Below are 16,693 nucleotides of genomic sequence, written 5' to 3'. Positions count from 1 at the left end.
TGCACACCCATGCCTTATTATACATACCTGTATACCAAGTTGACGTAACTGTTAATTGCCACACAACCTTTTATGTGTGTATGTAAATACACACCAGATAATACAGGCGCCACTAATGATCCAATTTAGACTGGAATTTAAATGACCTTCACCCCTTTTGGCAACTTACTTCATTCGAACTCACTGGCCAATTAACTCAGTCACCTTTAATAATTCAATGCATAGCAAGTTCAGAATAGCTTCTCCCTTATGGCACTCAACTCATTTAATTAAAATTCATAGTCCAATTACCTCAGCTCATCTGAAATATCAGGTCAGCTTTGTCTTCTCTTTGTTACTTTCGCAAGCTCCGCACACCTGTCACTTATGACTTTGTACTGGTTACATTTGGATTTCGGGTTTGCCAAATCTTATCTGTTGGCCATTTTCTTTAGACATATAAAGGTAGATAAAAGTAGTTCAGTATATTGTACTCGAGTCTTATGTTTAGTCTTTAAACTTAGAAATCTAATTAGGGAAACCACGCGTCTGTGACATTATGGAGTCTCATGTCGATAATTAAAGACCAAACACTGTATGGAGCCTTTGAATCGGACTGGCAGGTGGGCCTGTGGACCATCCAAGTAGCCCATATTTATATTCCACTCTAATTACATTTTGGATTCAGCAATGTATCTGATGTTATGACGCCTGTTTGTGTGCTCAGGTCATGGCTTCCACGAGTTTATTTTATTTATAGTTGGAGACAGCTGTCCTCACTGCCATAAAATGCTCAGAGTGTGTTTGCAGACACACTGGGCACCGAATCTTGGTGGGGAAAATACATTCACCTTTCATCAAGTATCTGCACCACACAAAAATTGCCAGAAGTGCACATTTACACTCTTTTGGTCTCATTGTGCATGGAAATCTGTCTTCGTGGTAAGTGTGGAAAATATTAATGGCTGTTTTGTTTCTTTAAAATTGTTTACTTCAGATGTGGCATGTTGCAGCAAATTCTGGAATTTGGGAATGTCAGTGAGGTTTCTTTATATAATTTACAGTTAATCATAGCCCTGAGCTAACCTATTTCATGTGACTGTGGAATAGTTCCATATGATGCAAAATTATTTCATGTGATCCATTAAATAACAGCAATGTGAGTTTGTGATTGAATTTTGGAAAATCCAAAACCAATTGCAGTCAAAGTAACAGAGAAGGAGCGAGACAGCAGTGGTTGGTGGTTCTCCAATGAGTCACTGCGGTCCTTATTTTTGGCTGTTAGTAATTCTACTGCTTAGCTTCTGGAAAGGAGAAAATTGCACTTTTGGCATTAAGATGTGTTTTTAGTGGTATTGCTGCCACGGCCCATTTTCAAATATGGGTTTAACACAATAGTAAATGCTTACTGTTCCTGAGCTTAAATCACCAGTTTGCTCATTTATGAAGGGGGGGGGGGGGAGGGGGGGGTGGAGGTGTGGGGGGTGGTGGGGGAAAGATCCAATTAACTTCAATCAGTCATTTCTGATATTTTAAACTCCTTATGCCATCCCTGTAATAAGTCACGTTAAATTACCACTGACACAAAAAATTTGCAAGCAGGTTAGTCAGCAACTGAAAGAGGATATGTTTTAGAAAAGTAGCTTAGGTCTTGGGTTGAGATTCTTTGTCTGTTACGATAAAAAGCTCTCATCCAAAACATTATGGGCTAGAAATTCAGTGCATTTGTACTTCCCATTAATAACGAGGCACAAATGCCTTACGGCCCAGGCCTGACTCTGGCAACCACTCCCGCCATATTTGACTGATTGATTCGGCTGATTGCTTTGACTGATTGATTCGGCTGAAAGTTTCGACTAATTCGACTGATTAAATCAACTGATTTATTCCCGCCATATTGGGCGGGAGTTTAGCGGCGGCGCTACAGCATTGCACCCCGATCTCCTGCGTCCAGAGATCGTGACATCATCGCCGCGAGCATCGCCGCGGGGTTAATGCCCCAGCCCCAAAATTCACTTCCGTCCCCTGCAGCAGCGCCGGGTGAAAGTACCGACAGCTGCAGGAGGCGTGCAGTGGGCGGCTGGCCGCTACAGAAATGAAAATTAAAGGCGAGGTGGCCGATGGAAAGTTAAAAAAACTTACCTTGCTTTTCCCGCTGCTGCTCTGCTTTGTTCGCGCGATCGCTCAGTGCGGCATTCTGCTTGAGAGTCGGGCTGATCGCGCAGCACCCCTGCTCCATGATGGTCCAGGTAGGTCCCTTTGCCATTTGCAGAGCCAGCAGCGTGAGCCCTTTCCTTTGATCGAGGGAAGAGGCCTGTGGACGCATTAGCGCTGGACGGCCCAGTGTGCAGTGCTGCTGAGGTGTCTGCATTGTTAGCGTCCCAGTAAAGAAATAGAGCCTTTGATTTAGCTCCCCACTTCCTTCTGGTGCCGGTAACCCGAATTTCTCGAGAGAGAGAGAGAGAGAGAGAGAGAGAGAGAGAGAGAGAGAGAGAGAGGCGGAACATCCCTGCCTGGCGCTAAGTCTCACGCCTCCCGACTGTTACCGTCCCCAAACGGGACGATACCGAATTTCTGCCTCTATTTCTCTGGAAATCTGCAGAGAGACATCGTGGCATAAGGGCTGAGCAGTGCCCGGCATTGTTGCTCGTCCTGTCAAATTTTGCACGGTCGGGGATTGGGGGGGGATGTCTTCTGATTATCATTACAGTGACAAGGCACCTGCACCATTAGGGGTGCATTTACAGCACTCAGTCACCCATTGGAGAGTCTAGAATTTGTCTACTGGGGTAGAGTGCCGCATCCTTTTTGGAAGCGTCTGTGATTTGCCCCTTATGACTTTAGAATTTTATTATCGAAAGAAGCTCCTTCTCTTCGAGGGAAATACAACGAAGGTTCACCAGACTGGAGTTTAGAAGAATGAGAGGGGATCTCATTGAAACGTATAAAATTCTAACGGGGCTGGACAGACTGGATGCGGGGAGGATGTTTCCCCTGGCTGGGAAGCCTAGAACAAGGGGTCACAGTCTCAGGATATGGGGTAGGAAATTTAGGACTGACACGAGGAGAAATTTCTTCAGTCAGAGGGTGGTGAACCTGTGGAATTCTCTACCACAGAAGGCTGTAGAGACCAAGTCACTGAATATATTTAAGAATGAGATAGATAGACTTCTAGACACAAGAGGCATCAAGGAGTATGGGGAGAAAGCAGGAATATGGTGTTGAGATAGAGGATCAGCCATGATCATATTGAATGGTGGAGCAGGCTCAAAGGGTGAAATGGCCGACAACTGTTCCTATTTTCTATGTGTCTATGTTTCTATGGGACCAGACCTTCATTCCAGCTTGGAACTCCAGGTGGGTCCCACCACCACTCTTGCTTGGCTGGTATGCCTAGTTTCACCAGGTCTACCTCCACTGACCTTAGGAAAGGACCATCTGAGGGCCCCAAAAGTGGGAAAATGCAACTTACGAGCTTCTTGCTTGGAGTGGGCGGCAGCCCCATCCTCCACAGGTTACCTCAGTGTGTTCAGATCCCAACCAAAGATGCAGCTTTTCCAGCAGACTACTGCCAAAATTACGGCACAAGTACACCAAAAAGACCATGGATTTTCAGGGCCTATCTATCTTTCATTCAGATGCTGTTAAGGTGTCAGCCTAGGCTCAGAGCCAGCACTCCCGCCTCTGAGTCAGAAGGTCGTGGCTTCAAGTCCCACTCCAGAGATTTGAGCACACAACCTTGACCGACACTTCAGTGCCGTACTGAGGGAGTGTTGCGCTGTCGGAGGTGTTATCTTTCAGATGAGGTGTTAAACCGAGGCCCTGTTTGCCATCCACGCTGGTTGGAAAAGATCCTACAGCACAATTTGAAGATGAGCAGGGGAGTTATCCCAGTTTCAGGCTAATACTTATCCCTCAACCAACACCTAAAATGATCTGGTCATTTATTTTTAATTGCTGTTTGTGGGAGCTTGCTGTGTGCAAATTGGCTGCTGCATTCTCTACATTACAACAATAACTACACTTTAAAAGTACTTCATTGGCTGTAAAGTGCTTTAAGATGTGAAAGGTATTATATAAACGCGAGTCTTTCCTTTTTATTTTGAGTCCAACACTTGAGGAGGAATTTTAACTCTCTACACCCAGCAGGAGCGGAGTTGGAATGGGAGTTAAAATTATGTGGGAAAACTTACTGCCCTGCTCCCACTCGTTTCACGCCCACCGCCACTTTAACTCTGCACTCCTCTTCAGCATCAGAGCCCACGAGCCTTCGAGCCTAGAGTAGGGTTTCTCGATCTGTCTGAGGAGCAGTGCCTGAGGAGCCTACACTTCTCCACGTAGGCTGTCACTGAGATGGCTGTTTCCTGCAAGGAGACCTACTGCCTACTGAACCAAATGGCCATGATGTGCCTGTGAAAGTCACCACTGGCCTTAACTTATTTGTCATAGGTTCGTTCCAGGGTACTACAGTGATAGAAGGTGTGATCAAGAGTCCATGACACATTGGTAGGAGTGTCCTTGTGGAAACCAAGTCCCATCCTCACACTGAAGGCACCCTCCATTGTGCTATGTGGCACTTCCACCATGCTAAGTGGGATAGGTTAGGAACAGATCTAGCAGCTCAAGACTGGACATCCGCGAGGGTGTTGTGGGCCATCAGCAGCAGCAGATCAGTATTCCACCACAATCTGCAAACTCATGGCCTGTCATATCTGTCAAGCCAGGGGACCAACCCTGGTTCATTGAGGAATGTAGAAGAGCATGCATGCTGAGAGCAGCACCAGGCGTACCTGAAAATGAGGTGCCAACTTGGTGAAGCTGCAACACAGGATTTCCTGCATGCTAAACAGTGGAAGCAGTATGCTATAGACAGGGCTAAGTGATCCCACAATCAACAGATCAGGTCAGATCTCTGCAATCCTGCCAAATCCAGTTGGAAATGGTGGCGAACAATTAAGCAACTAATGGGAGGAGGAGACTCCATGAACATCCCCATCCTCAACGATGGCACATGAGCGCAAAAGACAAGGCTGATGCATTTGCAACCATCTTCAGCCAGAAGTGTTGAGTGGATGATCCTGCTAGGCCTCCTCCTAAAGTCTCCACCATCACAGATGACAGTCTTCAGCCAATTCGACTCACTTCACGTGACATCAAGAAATGGATGAGTGCACTGGGCTTCAGCAGAGGCTATGGACCTCGACAATATTCCGGCTGTAGTGATGACGAACTGTACTCCAGAACTAGCCGTGCCCTGATAGAAGCTACTCCAGTACAGCTTCCACACCCAACAATGTGAAAAATCTACGCTTTCTTGTTTTCACTTCAGTTTGTCAGCGTTGACCTTTTGTCTTTTTAGGTCTACTGTTGACACACTTAGACCAACGTGTCATCACTTCAACTTCTTAATACAGGACAGAATAGTATTATAAATGTGAGTCTGAACCTTCGTGATTCATTATAGAGCACTTTCCATGCTGTCAGTGGGTAGCTGTGCTTGCAGGGGGCACAATGTGGGAAATTGCAGACACATAGCCCATATACTATTGTTCGAAATGAGTATCAAATCACAGGCTGTATGATTTTCCTTGGATGAGCTCCCTCTGAGTGCCTCTCCCTACAGGAAGAGTGTGAATATGGAAATGGCCCTTATGAGATACCATGAAGTAAATACGGAACATTGTGTTACTGCTATGCTCTGAATGGACATTTAGAAAAAGTTTCCATATTTTTTTTTGGAGATAATGGGCGTAATCTTTAGGTGGAGACCCGCTGGGAGCGGGGGTGGGGGGGGGGGGCGCGGTAGAGTGCGAGAAACCCGCAAGTTTTAACTCCACAGCGTGTATGTGACGTCATTGACATGTTCCTTGCACGGAAGTCAGCCTGATTGACAGGGTGGCTTGCAGTCGGGCAGGAAATGCTGGACAAGAGGCTGCAACCCCAGGAAGGTGCGACCCCCAATCCCGGAGGGATCTGATCTGGGGGGGGGCGGGGGGGCTATCTCCAACCCTGCGAGGTCCGATCCTGTGGTGGGAGGCTTGGGGGGCTGGGAGGAAGTACTCCGCACTCCTGCTCCTCCTGGCCCACAAGGAGTGCTCCCCGAGGCTGACTTCGCCTCTCTGCAGCTGCCGGGATTCCCGAGGTCCGGAATTCCCGAGGTCCGGGATTCCTGCTGGCCACAGTCAAACCAGCAGAGCAGGTTAAATCCCAGGTGTCCAGCCTCATTATCATATTTAAAGTGCCAACCCGCCTCCTGTGAGCGGGTTGGCTGCCTGCCCCCCATCCCGCCTCCATTAAAACCAGAAGTGGGCGGGTTGGGATTGGGATTTTTAACACTTTAACCTCCCACCTGACCCCAACACACCCATTTTTTGGGGGTTACATTTTGCCCTCCCCCCCCTTCCCCCCCAATAAATTCTATGGCTGGAATTTTCATGCTGCCGTGCGTGCGGGATTGGAGGCAGGTCCGGAGTGAAATTTGCAATAAATAAGGGCGTGTCTGGAACCCGCTGTCATTCCAACTCCTCGCGCCTTTAGCTCGGGCACGTTTGCCAGCGCGGCACGGACCCGAACAGCAGAGGCAGGCGACCTAATTTAGACCATTATTACACTGTTGTCAGTGTTTTTAACCAGACTGTTTGAATCTCACTGTGTGACCACAGGAATCACACAGCTCAGGAAGCACGTCTGTCACAGACGTTCAGTGGCCATTGATCGAGGCCATTACTGCAGAGCATGGAAAGCACAATAAATACTGTCACCTCACACCTGCTTACTTACCGAAGGGAAAAGCTCTTGCAGGGTGCATTTTCAGCACAGATTTAGATGTCTAGGGTTTGCAAGTCTTTTCTACAAATTCGGAAGACACTCTCACCTCAGGGCTACTATCACACCATTGACAGATTGCTTCTCTGATCTCTACTTGACCTGCCATCTATTACATCAACATTGGTGCCATTTATACTGTCTCACCTTGGTCCTCAGAATTGAACCAGGATGAGTCCCAACACCAGCAGCAGCAGCAACAGCACCAACAACTTTCTCCTCAATGACCTGATGCTGCACAGGACAGAGGGCATCAGCGGCAGGGGTGCCCTGCGCCTGAGATGATACCCCCAACACAGGGTATACAGGCAAAGGATGAACTTCCTCAACATGACTGAGCAGCAGTGCCAGAGGAGGCTCAGGCTGTCACGCCAGGTCGTCGCAGACATTTGCAGATTGCTGGAGCAAGACCTGCAGCCTAGAGGACTTGGTGGATGCACTTTACCAGTCACCAGTGCCCTGAACGTTTTAGCCTCTGGCTCTTTCCAAGGATCTGCAGCAGACATCTGCAGCACCTCGCCATCGGCCGCCCACAGATGCATCACACAGGTCACCTATGCCCTGTTTGACAATATCATCTTTGCCACTGATGAAGCCAGTGTTACTGAGTGGGCACTGGCCTTTGCCGCTCTGGCTGGCTTCCCATGGGTGCAGGGCATCATCGACTGCACACATGTGGTATTCAGGGCACCCCATCATAAGAAATAGGAGCAGGAGTAGGCCATTTGCCCCCTCGAGCCTGCTCTGCCATTCAATAAGATCATGGCTGATCTGACCTTGGCCTCAACTCCACTTCCCTGCCCGTTCCCCAGAACCCTTGACATCCAGTAGTGTTTATCAACCGCAAGGGCTTCCATTTCCTCAATGTGCAGTCGTCTGCAACCATAGGAAGATCATCATGCAGGTGTGTGCCAAATTCTCTGGCAGCTGTCATGACTCTTTCATCCTGTGTCAGTCCACCCTCCCTTAGTTATTCACACCGCCAAACACACTTACCAACTGGCTACTTGGAGACAAGGTCTATCCACTGAAGACGTGGCTCATGACACCCTTGAGGAGGTCAAGTACTGAGGCCCATGAGAGATATAATGAAAGCCACATCATCATAGGCAGTCCCTCGAAACGAGGATGGCTTGCTTCCACGCCAAAAAAAAGGATGAGTTCACAGGTGGTTCATAAAGCCACATGTCCACCAGATGTGTCACAGAGCAGATAATAGGCATGCTCAAAATGCGCTTCAGATGTCTTGACAGATCTAGAGGAGCCCTTCAGTACACACCAGCCAGGGCCTCCAGAATCATTGTCTGCTGCGCATTGCATGACATAGCGCAGCAACGAGGATTGGAGCTGCATGAGGAGCAAGGTGCAGAGTGCACAGCCTCTTCAGAGGAGGAGGAACATCAGCTGGAAGATGAGGAGGAGCAGGAGGAACAGGAGATCCAGATGCCAAAAGCGCCCAAGCCTGGGAGGCCTCATCATGGCCAGATTTACTTAACTTCCTGCATTACACCCATATGGCTGTCACATGCTGTGCCAGGTTCCCCCCACCCCAACAACACCATCAAACATCCCTACAATGACTCAGACATTCCTTAAGTCTCACCACAGATCTACAGCCCTTCAGTATGCATCGGCCAGGTACTCCAGGATCCAACTCCAACTCACTAAGCCACTTCCAAAAGTAGCAGAAAAAAATGGGCATGACCAGAAATTGGTGAAAATAAATAGTTTTACATGTGACACAGCAGTAATGGAACCTAACAGAAATACTTCTTTAAACACCCAGAAACTTATACTTGTGCATCTACTTCTGTGTCATCTTTCGCTTACGTGTGCTTCTACAAGGTGCTACCCCTATGGCTGCAGCAGAGGTAGTGGCAGTCTGCTCCCTTCCCTGCTGCAACTATGTAGACACTTTTGGCGGGCATCCTCTGGGTTTTGGAGCCTGTGGTGGGCCCGCCAAAGTCTGCTCCTCTTCCGACTGTGCAGGGACAGACTCGGCCATCGTGATCCGAGAAGGAATCTGAGTCTCTGACTGAGGGGGAGGCAACAGGGGAGAAGTGTGAGTGCTTTGAAAGGAGACCCAACTTCCATGTCCGCTCTCACTATCATCCCTCTTGTGGGCCACCATCATTTCCCTGTTAGCAAGGAGCTGGAGAGCAACTTACTGCACAGCAGAGCGGCCACAAGGACCCAAGTCTACTTTAACATCCCTCCTAGAGAGGAGGTCTATGAGCACTGCCATCTGTTGTCTATAGATAGCATGTGCTGCTGTGAGTGGCACATTAGCTGCTCCATGCAGGTGGCCATCCTTTCCATAGAAGAGTCTACAGTCGCCATAGCCTGCGACACGGTGGTGCTCATGTTGGAGATAGACTCCTCCATTCTCTGCAAATTTATAGACATTGCAGTTGCGAAACCTGTCAGATCCTCCTGCACTTCTTGCTGCACCTCCAGGATCGCCCTCTTTCGTGATGGACCCTGAGGCTTAGTGTCTGCATGCAGCTGAGCAGAGCTGGGAGCGTCCTGCGCCCTCCGGCGAGGAGTCTCCACTGCTGTCCCTGTCTGCACCATCTGCTCTTGCTCACTTGTGAATTGTGAGACACTAGGTGACAACACTAATCTATCTCGCGTGGGACCCACCGAGATGTGTGTATCTGCACTGGTGCTGGGTGTCTGATTATGCTGTGCCCTCAGAAGCTGGAGGTTCCTTTGAGGAGTCGTCTTTGAGGAAGGGTATTCAATACTCAGGAAGGATAGACAGAAATGAAAACGAGGTGGGGTAGTGTTGTTGGTTAAAGAGATTAACACAATTGTAAGGAAGGATATTAGCTTGAATGGTGTGGAATCTGTATGGGTAGAGCTGTGGAACACCAAAGGGCAGGAAACGCTAGTGGGAGTTGTGTACACACCACCAAACAGTAGCAGTGAGGTTGGGGATGGCATCAAACAGGAAATTAGGGGTGCGTGCAATAAAGGTTCAGCAGTTATCATGGGTGACTTTAATCTGCATATAGATTGGGCTAACCAAACTGGTAGCAATACGGTGGAGGAGGATTTCCTGGAGTGTATTAGGGTTGGTTTTATAGACCAATACGTCAAGGAACCAACTAGAGAACTGGCCATCATAGACTGGGTGATGTGTAACGAGAGAGGATTAATTAGTAATCTTGTTGTGCAAGGCCCCTTGGGGAAGAGTGAGCATAATATGGTAGTTTTCTTCATTAAGGTGGAGAGTGACAAAGTTAATTCAGAGATGAGAGTCCTGAACTTAAAGAAAGGTAACTTCGATGGTATGAGTCGTGAATTGGCTAGGATAGACTGGCGAATGATACTTAAAGGGTTGATGGTGGATAGGCAATGGCAGACATTTAAAGATCACATGGATGAACTTCAACAATTGTACATCCCTGTCTGGCGTAAAAATAAAACGGAGAAGGTGGCTAATAAGGGAAATTAGGAATAGTGTTAAATCCAAGGAAGAGGCATATAAATTGGCCAGAAAAAGCAGCAAACCTGAGGACTGGGTGAAATTTAGAATTCAGCAGAGGAGGACAAAGGGTTTAATTAGGAAGGGGAAAATAGAGTATGAGAGGAAGCTTGCAGGGAACATAAAAACTGATTGCAAAAGCTTCTATAGCTATGTGAAGAGAAAAAGATTAGTGAAGACAAATGTAGGTCCCTTGCAGTCAGAATCAGGTGAATTTATAATGGGGAACAAAGAAATGGCAGACCAATTGAACAAATACTTTGGTTCTGTCTTCATTAAGGAAGACACAAATAACTTTCCAAAATACTAGGGGACCAAGGGTCTAGTGAGAGGGTGAACTGAAGGAAATCCTTATTAGTCAGGAAATTGTGTTAGGGAAATTGATGGGACTGAAGGCCGATAAATCCCCAGGGCCTGATAGTCTGCATCCCAGAGTACTTAAGGAAGTGGCCCTAGAAATAGTGGATGCATTGGTGATCATTTTCCAACATTCTATAAACTCTGGATCTGTTCCTATGGATTGGAAGGTAGCTAATGTAACCCAACTTTGTAAAAAAAGGAGGGAGAGAGAAAACAGGGAATTATAGACCGGTTAGCCTGACATCGGTAGTGGGGAAAATGTTGGAATCAATTATTAAAGATGTAATAGCGCGCATTTGGAAAGCAGTGACAGGATTGATCCAAGTCAGCATGGATTTATGAAAGGGAAATAAGGCTTGACAAATCTTCTAGAATTTTTTGAGGATGTAACTAGTAGAGTGGGCAAGGGAGAACCAGTGGATGTGGTGTATTTGGACTTTCAAAAGGCTTTTGACAAGATCCCACACAAGAGATTAGTGTGCAAAATTAAAGCACATGGTATTGGGGGTAATGTATTGATGTGGATAGAGAACTGGTTGGCAGACAGGAAGCAAAGAGTAGGAATAAACGAGTTCTTTTCAGAATGGCAGGCAGTGACTAGTGGGGTACCGCAAGGTTCAGTGCTGGAACCCCAGCTATTTAGAATATACATTAATGATTTAGATGAAGGAATCGAATGTAATATCTCCAAGTTTGCAGATGACACTAAGCTGGGTGGCAGTGTGAGCTGTGAGGAGGATGCTAAGAGGCTGCAGAGTGACTTGGACAGGTTAGGTGAGTGGACAAATGCATGGCAGATGCAGTATAATGTAAATAAATGTGAGGTTATCCACTTTGGTGGCAAAAACAGGAAGGCAGAATATGATCTGGATGGTGACAGATTAGGAAAAGGGGAGGTGCAAAGAGACCTGGGTGCCATGGTACATCAGTCATTGAAAGTTGGCATGCAGGTACAGCAGGCGGTGAAGAAGGCAAATGGCATATTGGCCTTCATAGCGAGAGGATTTGAGTATAGGAGCAGGGAGGTCTTACTACAGTTGTACAGGGCCTTGGTGAGACCACAGCTTGAATATTGTGTACAGTTTTGGTCTCCTAATCTGAGGAAGGACATTCTTGCTATTGAGGGAGTGCAGCGAAGGTTCAGCCGACTGATTCCCGGGATGGCAGGACTGACATATGAAGAAAGGCTGGATCGACTACGCTTATATTCACTGGAATTTAGAAGAATGAAAGGGGATCTCATAGAAACATATAAAATTCTGATGGGATTGAACAGGTTAGATGCAGGAAGAATGTTCCCGATGTTGAGGAAGTCCAGAACCAGGGGTCACAGTCTAAGGATAAGGGGTAAGCAATTTAGGACTGAGATGAGGAGGAACTTCTTCACTCAGGGAATTGTGAACCTGTGGAATTCTCTACCACAGAAAGTTGTTGAGGCCAGTTCGTTAGATATATTCAAAAGGGAGTTAGATGTGGCCTTTACGGCTAAAGGGATCAAGGGGTATGGAGAGAAAGCAGGAATGGGGTACTAAAGTTGCAAAAATGATCAGCCACGATCATATTGAATGGTGGTGCAGGCTTGAAGGGCCGAATGGCCTATTCCTGCACCTATTTTCTATGTTTCTATGTTTCCTCTTCCTCCTGGACAATGTGGGGCAGGGATGGGGGGAGCAGAGGCGGTGGGGGGGGGGGGGGGGGGGAGGGGGTGCACTTGATGGGCCTGTGGGAGAGCAAAGAGATGATTTAGAAATGTTATATCAAGAATGGATAACGATACCTTTATGCAACGGATCCATTACAGACCCAATCCACGTCCAGACCGGTGTCAAACAGGGCTGCGTCATCGCCCCACCCCTCTTCTCAATCTTCCTCGCTGCCATGCTCCACCTCACAGTCAACAAGTTCCCCACTGGAATTAAACTAACCTACGCCACCTCCAGGCCAGGTCCAAGATCACCCCAACCTCTGTCGTTGAACTACAGTACGCGGACGATGCCTGCGTCTGCGCATGTTCTGATGCTGAACTCCAGGATATAGTCAATGTATTCACCGAGGCATACGAAAGCATGGGCCTTACGCTTAACATCTGTAAGACAAAGGTCCTCCATCAGCTTGTCCTCGCCGCACAGCACTAACCCCCAGTCATCAAGATTCACGGCGCGACCCTGGACAACGTGGACCATTTCCCATTCCTCGGGAGCCTCTTATCAACAAAGAGCAGACATTGATGAGGAGATTCAAGATCGCCTCCAGTGCGCCAGTGCAGCCTTCGGCCGCCTGAGGAAAAGAGTGTTCGAAGACCAGGCCCTCCAATCTACCACAAAGCTCATGGTCTACAGGGCTGTAGTAATACCCGCCCTCCTGAGGCATGAACGCTGTACAGAAGACACATCAAGTCGCTAGAGATATATCACCAACGATGTCTCCGCAAGATCCTACAGATCTCCTGGGAGGACAGGCGCACCAACATCAGCGTCCTCGTCCAGGCTAACATCCCCAGTATTGAAGCACTGACCACACTTGATCAGCTTCGCTGGGTTGGCCACATAGTTCACATGCCAGACACAAGATTCCCCAAGCAAATGCTCTATGCGAAGCTCCTTCACGGCTAACGAACCAAAGGTGGACAGCGGAAACGTTACAAGGACACCTTTAAAGCCTCCCTGATAAAGTGCGACATCACCACTGACACCTGGGAGTCCTTGGCCGAAGACCGCTCTAGGTGGAGAAAGTGCATCCGGGAGGGCATTGAGCTCTTCGAATCTCAATGGCGAGAGCGTGAAGAGGTCAAGCGCAGGCAACGGAAGGAGCACACCACAAACCAGTCCCACCCACCCCTTCCCTCAACGAATGTCTGTCCCACCTGTGACAGGGTCTGTGGCTCTCATATTGGACTGTTCAGCCACCAAAGAACTCACTTCAGGAGTGGAAGCAAGTCTTCCTCGATTCCGAGGGACTGCCTATGATGATGATGATGATGATGGCACACGATGAACATTCACTGGCTGCTGATATTAGTCCCCATATGAGTACTGCTGTATGCTATTTGGCTGTATGAGATGTAGTTCTGTCACCAGGTTGCTGAGAGGTCCCCCTCTCTCTGTCTCCCACTGCCAGCTGCTCTGCAACTCATAAGACCTCCAGGGCTGCTGTCAAAGTGGTGAACGCTGGAGGGCCACCTCCAGTTCTCTTCCTCTCCCTGTTATTGTGGGCTCTCTTCTCCTGCAAAGAGAAAAAGAGAAGTTTGAGTAAGAATAATGGCATGAGTGTAAGGAATGTGTGGCTTACATCTTTAGAGGGTGACTATGAGAGACTGCTGTATGCGAGCGATGTGAGAGGTGTGAGTTCGGGGCCCAGAAGAGGCGAAGGCCCAGGAGCAGCATGGGTCAGCCCACACTGCGATATGTGTGCGCACTAGGTCCGTGCAGCAGAGCTGGCCTCCAGTCGTCTTGGTTAATCCTTGCCACTGGACCAAGACCGAGCTCTGTCAAGCCCGTGTGGTGGCTGGTGTGCAATGGCCGCCACACGTTAAAAAAATCGACGCACAGGCATCTTCCACCCTTCAACATGTAGTTCAGGACCTGGAATATTAGGTCTTTCATTGAAACACCTGCAAACTCATCCCTTTTTGTGTGGAAGCAAGTCATCCTCGATACGAGGGACTGCCTATGATGATGATGAAGAGGTGTGGTGCCAATGCCAAAGTGCCAATGCCAAATGGCCTCCTTGTGTGATGGTAGTTGGTATGATTGAATTAGGATGAGGGTGAGTGCGAGTGGTGGTTAGTCAAAGGGATATGTAAGTATGTGGATAGAGAGAGAGAGAGAGGGGTGGGTGGACGTGCAAGGTAAGTTGGCGTGAGTAATGTTGTGCAGGAGCAGGGGAGGGAAGGCAGAGTGATGGGGATGTGGAGATAGGCACATCAGGATGAAGGGGAGTGCGGCTTTGCACTCACCTTTCTCGATCTAGTGGGATCATTGAAGTGCTTCTGTCACTACACCCAGGTCCTCCTCACCACGTTCCTGCTGTTCACCTCCTCTGCAATTTGGAGCCAGGCTCTTTTTGTCTCCTGGGAAGGGTCTCTTGCGCCCATCAGCAGGGAAGAGGACCACCCTGCGTACTCTGACTCCCTCCACAAGAATATGTAGGGGGTCATCTGAAAACCTGGGTGTAGCCCTCTGTTTCTGCGAAGCCATCTCTGTAAGGCTGGGCAATAACCAGATGGTAATATGTGCTGCCTGCACACTCCTTGATGAATGCAAGGTGACCAAGGCTGCTTTGAATAGCACCAGTGGAAATGAATCATCGATGACATCATCAGACCCCCGCCATTTAACAGGGCCGGATGACGCACAGGCCTGCCTTAATAGGCGACACTAACAGAAAGTTGCTCTGAGGAGCGGAATGAAAAGAAGAATGGGGTTCCGATCCGCCATGCCGACTGCCCGCTCCCAACCTGCCCAGGTAATGAAAATTCCAGCCCATGTATTTGAATGGGCACAAGTCAAGCTTCCTTCTTCGTGGATATATTAATAAAAATAAACCCAGACCACACAAGAAAGACACGACAGAAAATTCCAGAAGTAGTCAAAATTATAGCCGCGTAGGCAAAATGCTGCAGGGTTATTTTTCAATCGCTTTCTGAAATAAGAATAAACAACTGATGTGGACTTAAATGATAAAAATAAACCATTTAATCAAAAATCCATGTAAAATTTCACGTGAAAATCAATAATTCTTGCACCAAACTCTTTCTACATAAATGGGTTGAAATGAGATTGAGTTCTATTTACAACACACTGGTTACCATTCTTCTGTAAAACGCCTACGGGGCAAAATTGCCATGCGCCACGTTTGGGGCACATATTTCGAATTATATGAAAATTTATCGCCCAGCGCGAAGTGACCTAGAATTTGGGTCTTTAACTCTGAAAAATACCCGGGGCACTATGGGAGAAGCTCTGTGCCTCCGCAGGGCGGTAGAGGGCCGGAAGTAGGGCGATGTGAGTCAGTGCTGCGCTAACGCGTCACAAAGTCCCTCCCCTTCAATTAAAGGGGAGGGCCGCTATGCGCTCTGCAGTCCCTTTGACGGCTGCCACTGGGCCACCAGGGACGCCCTCAACTGGGCCAACAGCCCGTCACCCATAACAGAATGCCGGGCTGCAGGATGGTGGCCTGTTTGAGGTGAGGGCTGCCATTGTCGGGCTGACAGAAGAGTCGGCCGACAGAAAAATACGGCAAATGGCCTCCCCTTTAAGGAGAGCCCTGGCGTCAGATGTCTGCCAGCTTCGCGACCCGCAAAGCTGGTGCTGGCATCGGCCGGCGCCATCCTCGCCGGCCATGGGGCACAAAAGGGTCAGCGCGAGGCGGTGTTGGGTCGGCACGCACGGCGACAATGTCATCGCTGTGCGTGCACCAGCCCGGGGCGCAAATCGCGGGGCGTGGAGCTAACGACGCAACATCCCCCAAACCCCCAGGGCAATTTCCTCGGAGGCACTATCGACCTCTTCCTCCAGGCAATAACCTCGTTGCACCCCATTAGCACCCCTTGGAGGTGACAATGAGGCTAAAAAAAAAGGGCAATTTCGCCCCCCCAACTTCCTTTCTTTAATATAAAGGGGCCGAAATAGCTCCTTTCTGTCATGTATTCAACTATCATTGTAACCCATGTATAAGCTGACCTAAGTTGTACACCTTGAGAACACTGACCACAAGAGGGTGAACTTGTGGGAGACACTCCCAACCTGGACTTTCAGGTATAAAAGGGGAAGCTCCACCTACCTTCATCACTTCAGGTCTTGGTAATAAAGGTAACTGGTCACAGAGTGATCTTCTCTCAAGTATGGGTCTCGTGCGCATTTATACTGTAAAGTAAGAACATATCATTGGCGACGAGAAACTGGGATTTAAACTACATGAGCATGGCCGCTAGCAGCACAGAAGAGAGGTACTGTGTTGGTGATGATTGGGACGACTTTATTGAGAGACTACAGCAAAGTTTTGTCACTAAGGAATGGTTGGGACAGGATTCGGCTGACA

General features: G+C 48.3%; 1 long non-coding RNA gene across 1 annotated transcript in view; it reads left to right on the top strand.

Moving 5' to 3' along the window:
• The first annotated feature begins 794 nt into the window (after positions 1 to 794).
• The window catches only part of LOC139274862 (uncharacterized), a 61,787-nt gene continuing 45,888 nt past the window's right edge, over positions 795 to 16,693 (top strand). The window contains exon 1 of the long non-coding RNA XR_011595632.1: positions 795 to 921. This is a non-coding gene — a long non-coding RNA (uncharacterized lncRNA). The remainder of the gene's footprint in view (positions 922 to 16,693) is intronic.

Source organism: Pristiophorus japonicus, chromosome 10, assembly GCF_044704955.1.
Source record: "Pristiophorus japonicus isolate sPriJap1 chromosome 10, sPriJap1.hap1, whole genome shotgun sequence".
NCBI lineage: Eukaryota > Metazoa > Chordata > Chondrichthyes > Pristiophoridae > Pristiophorus > Pristiophorus japonicus.
The sequence above is the reverse complement of the archived record's forward strand: the minus strand, read 5'-3'. Positions and strand labels throughout refer to the sequence as shown.